This window comes from Zeugodacus cucurbitae, chromosome 6 (assembly GCF_028554725.1).
Source record: "Zeugodacus cucurbitae isolate PBARC_wt_2022May chromosome 6, idZeuCucr1.2, whole genome shotgun sequence".
In the NCBI taxonomy this organism is placed as follows: domain Eukaryota; kingdom Metazoa; phylum Arthropoda; class Insecta; order Diptera; family Tephritidae; genus Zeugodacus; species Zeugodacus cucurbitae.
This window is the reverse complement of record NC_071671.1, coordinates 28,067,099-28,073,098: the sequence shown is the minus strand read 5'-3', so window position 1 is coordinate 28,073,098 and position 6,000 is coordinate 28,067,099. Positions and strand designations below refer to the sequence as shown.

At 31.6% G+C, this 6,000-nt stretch overlaps 1 protein-coding gene across 4 annotated transcripts in view; it reads left to right on the top strand.

Annotated features, from left to right (window-relative positions):
- The first annotated feature begins 552 nt into the window (after nt 1–552).
- Slc6a18_1 (sodium-dependent neutral amino acid transporter B(0)AT3) overlaps nt 553–6,000 on the top strand; it is a 29,621-nt gene continuing 24,173 nt past the window's right edge. For 2 of the 4 annotated variants that reach the window (XM_011195623.3, XM_054232743.1), the window contains exon 1: nt 553–745. The gene's annotated coding sequence lies outside the window, so the exon portion shown is untranslated. Of the gene's footprint in view, nt 746–786; nt 1,191–6,000 lie in introns of those variants that run through there. The other 2 variants (XM_011195622.3, XM_054232742.1) reach the window with 2 other exon arrangements.

Below are 6,000 nucleotides of genomic sequence, written 5' to 3'. Positions count from 1 at the left end.
ACATAGAATTAGCATATAACGAATTTGCTTTCAAAATAACTATCTGGCACATAACTTTGCATTATTCACTTTAAATACTATGTGCTGTACAGCAAAGGATGTTCATTTATACTGCTTTAATATAATATAATTACACATGTATGTATGTATGTATGTAAGTATGTGTCAAGGGGCTACATATATTTTTTCATTTTAACTTAAGCTTTTAAGGATAATACGTACATATATAGATACCAGTACATATGTATTTGGTATATGCCTGCTCTTCTCTTCAAAAATATTGTTTGAATGTATTCCATTTAGGGGTGCATATTGGGAAAGCTTTTCGAAGGACTTTTGTTAACGTCGTCACTGCAGCTGCCGCTCGTGGCGCTACAGCTGCTCCACGAAGCTCGTTCCGGCCTTTGGGAGCGTAAGTTTCTTATATTCAAAAGCAAACTCACGTCCACATGCAAACTTATAAAAATTCTTATATTTACCATATATACAAATATACATATCTGTGTACGAAACATACGCTGATGACAGTACTAGCTTAATAGCTTTTTCCTTCATGTGCACCGATTCAGTTTACAACGGAAAGTTTTAAAAGACAGTCGTGAATCGCGGGTGATTATTGTTAGCAAACGGTTAATGGGAAACAGCTTTCCTTAGCTTCATATTTATGAAATTGAACTCTCCTGGAAAACATAGAAATCGAAAATAGTGACAAAAAAATATATATTGGATTTAAACTATAATATAGGTATATATGCAACTGCGATTTACATACCATACACCACTTAACAGTTTCATGATACGTTTAATGAAAAAGAAAAAATCATTGAAACATACATAAAAGAAAAGAAGATTGAAAGAAAACATCAGTGATATTTGTCAATTACTGCCTAAAATTTTCAAGTGCGAAAAACATTATTTAGTGCAAATAATGCTTTGCGAACACCTCTATATGTATTTTCAAGTTAAAGAGTTTAATTGGTAAATGGGAAGCAATGGTAAGAAGGTGTTGGTTGGAGCCGCATGGAATTTATTTACGCCGCAATTTGTATTGACGTCTGGAAACATGAGAAAATACTCAAATTATTTTTGGCTGGTTATGAAAAGTGCTGGCTATGCAAATTTTACATACGTATGTGTATGTATGAATGGATATGAATAAGAAAATTCATCGCACACTGACGTATTCATATGTATGTGCATAGATATGTATATTACTATATATATATAAGTATGTATGTATATGGTATGCATAAATTATTTATTACATATATATTCGGTTATATTATTTGTTTGCATTTTCACCAAAATTTCAATGCACCTTTTTGAATTTTTCTTGTAAATCCGGAGAACCGAGCACCTCAAATGGCAATTTTCAAATTTGGCCACAAACAAATTTGCATCCACACACATGACTGTATGTAGGCAAGTACATACTTTTTGTTATATACTCCCTAGTATATGTAAGTATGTATGTAGTAGCAAATCTTCAAACTAGAACAAGTGACAAGAGCAAATACAAATAATTTCAATTTCATACATACATACACACATAGAATTGGCGCTTTCCCATCTTTCGGCGCGCCCAACTGGGGGGATGAGCGTTTTTGGGGTAGATGATGATGCGGTTGGGTATTCACGTATATGGTTGAGGCTGGCAATGGCTCTGTGGAGACGCAGTTCGTAAGTGTACAATTTGAGAGGGGTTGTGTGGGTGTCAAGTTTAATGCATGATGAGGTGGGCCGTTAACTTGCTACCCCTTAAATGCAGAAGGGTAGGTTGTGACGTTATACCACAAGGACTGTGCCAGTGTATGACGTGTAGCAAATACGGGCATCTTGAAATCAGAGAAAAATCAATTTTCCGTTTATATAACTATGATAGGTAATGTAAACAAATTTGCTTGTGTGGAATTTATATGGTAAAGGTACATGCGTACATAAGTATATACAAGTTCTTTCATTTATTGCAATTTATTACGAACAATAAATAAAAATATTGTATATTTATGTTACACTTCCCTCATTCATTTATGTGTAAGCTTTGATAGCTGAGTACTTTTATTAAGAATGAAAAGTTGGTATAAAAAGTTTGCGGATTTAAGCAGAATGAACGAGTTCTCCCTGTGCATATAAGTGAGAAATTTTCGAAATTGAAAAGTTAAATATGTTTTGTAATGTATAAATTTGAGCGCTCTGCTCGCAAGGGGAGTGTACAATATATGTATAACCAAATGTTATTATACTTTTGTTCAACTAATGATAATTTATAATACCATTCGGTGATTCAAATAAGGAGATGAATTGTTTTCTCGTTATGGCACCTCAAACTAATATTATTTCCAAATATAAAACTGATAATTATGTAATCACCATATGCATCTAAGAAATGTTGCACTGCGAAGCAAAGTGGAATTACAAATTGATTATTAATACAGTAGTATCCCGATTATCCGGATAAAATTAAACCAGGGGTTTTCCGGATTATCGATTTCAAAGCAAACCAAACAATATTTTAATTTTAATAAAGTTTTCATATGTAATATCTTTTACATGAGTCGTTTAGATAATACGATATATAAAATACGAGCTATAAGGGTAATGAATTACATAATATCTATGTATGTATGCAATTTAAAATTTTGGTTGAGAATAACTTGTGATCCATAATACGCTTCAATCGTAATAATTGAGTGTGATCCGATTCGTCCTGTCTTTCAAACCACTTAAAAGCAACATCTGGAGCTTCAAAAGTTTCTGCGTGAGATGGAATCTGACATTTATCCCCAGTTTCAGTCTCTTCATCATCTTCTCTCTCCTTACTGTTCAAATCATCAATGAAGAAATCATCACTTAATATTTGGAATCCAGGCTCTTCATTATCTCCTTAATATTTTCGTCATCGGACCCTTCCGACTCAAAAAAATGTTGGATTTATTCAGCCCTGTACTCGGGTTTTCAAATTGTGAGTGAGAGTTGACCAGCAAATAGAGTGACATTTCTTTGTTCTTTTATCATATGAAAAATGGAACACATTCAAAGAGGAACACATTTAAAGAGGCAGCAATATCATCGAGAAAAGAAAACGCTATACGAATTTTTATTGCTTCTGTTATTTCTTTAAATAGAGCCGTAACGAATGCTTACATATAATCGGATATTCGGATAATCGATGTTCGGATAATCATGATTCTACTGTAGATTAATGTTCACGTATTCGTAGATAAATTTGAAAATTATTCCTTCCTTTGACACGACTTACTCAAGGTTGTCTGAAGAGTATCAAATACATTTTTTAGCATATGTATTAAGTGTAGTTGAGAAGTGTCGATAGGAGCTTCAAAAGTAGTTATAGCAAGTTAGGCGTTCTAGTGAAGTACATATATAATAAAGTTATTTGTAATGCTTGAAGAGCTTTCAAACGCATCTGTTTACAAATTGTATACAGTGCTCTCTCTCTAAAAGCTACTGGTAAATATTTATTAAATTCCTTTGAATGTTTATATTGAAACCAGCCTTTAACTTGCATTTGTTGTTATGACCGCTCATCCTTCTCATTACATTTATTCCTATGAAAAAACAAAGGCCTCCAGCTTATTCTTTTATATAGGCCAACTTTTACTCTATCGGCATATGATATCCCTTAAATTGAAGCATTTATGTTACCCTCCAAACCTGATTGGAAGCATTTAACCAAATGCCTTAAATACTTTTTTGTACCGTTTTATCAAGGTGATATTTTGGACCACTGCCTGAAGAAATGCCACGGTTAGTTGCGAAATAACTGTAAAGTTTTATAAAAGTTAGTGCAAAAACTAGAGACAACATTAAAACGAAATTATATATAGAAATTTGCGTGTTGATTTAACCGGGAGTTTACTGTACATACATATATATTATACACATATGTGTATTTAAATAATAAAATTAAAGCTTTACATATTTTATAAGGATGTTTCATATTTCATTTATTTATTTATCTATATTCAAGATTTTTCTTATTTTCATAGTATAAGGTTGTTTGGTTGTAGCGCTACTTTAAGTAAATAATGATTCATTTACCTGCATAATTTAAGAATAATAAAAGTTAAGATAGATCTATGTTAAAATATAAAAAACTCTGTTATATTTGTAGTGGAAAGGTAAGATTTTGAACAATCTTATTTTCAGTAGCCTTCTTCATCTACCACTCGAATATTGTGAAGTTATCGACTTGACACTGTTCCGAAATGTTTTGTTACTCAAAGTAAAAACTAAAATTTTTGGTTGTCGAAAGAGCTATGAAACTGAAAAATAGAAAAGCTCGTGCTTTTAAACTTTGTAGAACAACTGGAATGCTTGGTGAATATTGCTATTAACAAAAAAAGTAATAAACATTACATAAACAAAATTAAAAATAATATTATTAGCAATCCTAAATCTTTTTATGGTTTCGTTAACTCCAAACGCAGGATTTCCAACTTTCCGTTCGCGATGAAACATAATTCAACCATGTCATGTGACAATTATACTATTTCTAATATGTTTGCTGAATTATTTAAGTCTAATTATTGTTCAAACTCCCCTACGAATGTGCCATATCAGCATGTGTTTTATCCGAGTACCGTTATTAATGCATCAATCATTTCTGAATTATATGCCTTAAATCTTTTAGATATATTAAAAAGTTCGTTTAAATATGGCCGGGATATGATTCCCTCATGCTTCCTTAAAAATTGTGCAAAATATATATATCTACCTTTAAGCTAAGCTTTTCAACTTATCTCTTAAACAAAAACTCTTTAATAATACCTTTGCGTAAAATTGGTGTTAGATCATCCGTTGCGAACTATAGGGGGATAACAAAAATGTCAGCTATACCAAACCTTTTGAAGCTATTATCACTGACCAGATTACATTCTCTATTTCTCCTTTAATTTCATTTTCTCAGCATGGATTTTGTAAAGGGAAATCTACGGCAACAAACTTGTTTAAATTCGTAAGCCATGTGTTAATGGGTTTTAGGGACAATAAGAATACCGATGTTATTTATACAGACTTTAGTAAAGCATTCGATAGAGTAAACCACTCAATTATTTTGCAAAAATTGGATTATCTTGGTTCTCAACAAAGACTTCTTAATTGGGTACCTTCATATCTTAATAATAGAAAACAACGAGTTATATTAAATAATACTTTATCCGATTCAATTATGGTCTATTCAGGCGTTCCACAAGGTAGTCATCTCGGTGCGATTCTGTTCTTATTGTTAATTAATGATATACCTTCCGTAGTTAAGTTTTCAAACATTTTGTTATATGCGGATGATGTAAAACTTTTTAAATCATATACTTCTTATAACGAAAGAACTGAGTTAATAATAATAATAATAAGTAACATTAAAAAATGTTTAACCTTTTGTTTTTGTAAATTTTAAATCTTAGCTGTTGAAATTTTTCTGTAGCTGAGCAGTTTGAGATCTCGACGCTAAAAACTCTTGCCTTTCATGACTCGGCAAATTCCGCTCGTTTGCGGATTGCGCCCCACGCGTCGAATGGGCGGGAGAAAGTTAATCGTTTGGGTTTATAATAATAACAAGAACTTTTCAACTGCATATCTCTCCACAAAGCATTTACATATATAATAATGGCGATGTGGCAAGGTAATGTAATTTCGAATTCGTTTGATATTGATCAAACAGTAGCAGCTACTGCATGCAACTTAGAGCCATCGCATTATAAAATACATCGTATATGTAATAATTTGGCAGTTCTATGTTATGTGTGGTGACACGTCTTCTGAAAATCCGTTTTCATCATTTACTATTTATATAATTAAATACAAATTTCTATGAAATACGTGTACAAGTCACAAAAAATTTAATAATAATGCTTATCTTATCATTTGAAATGGATTCATTAACACATACATATAGTGGCTTATTACTTATCTCGTGAGTTCATTTATTAAATTGAAGTAATATTTTTTGTATATATTTTATTAAAAAAAAACTTAAATGCACAT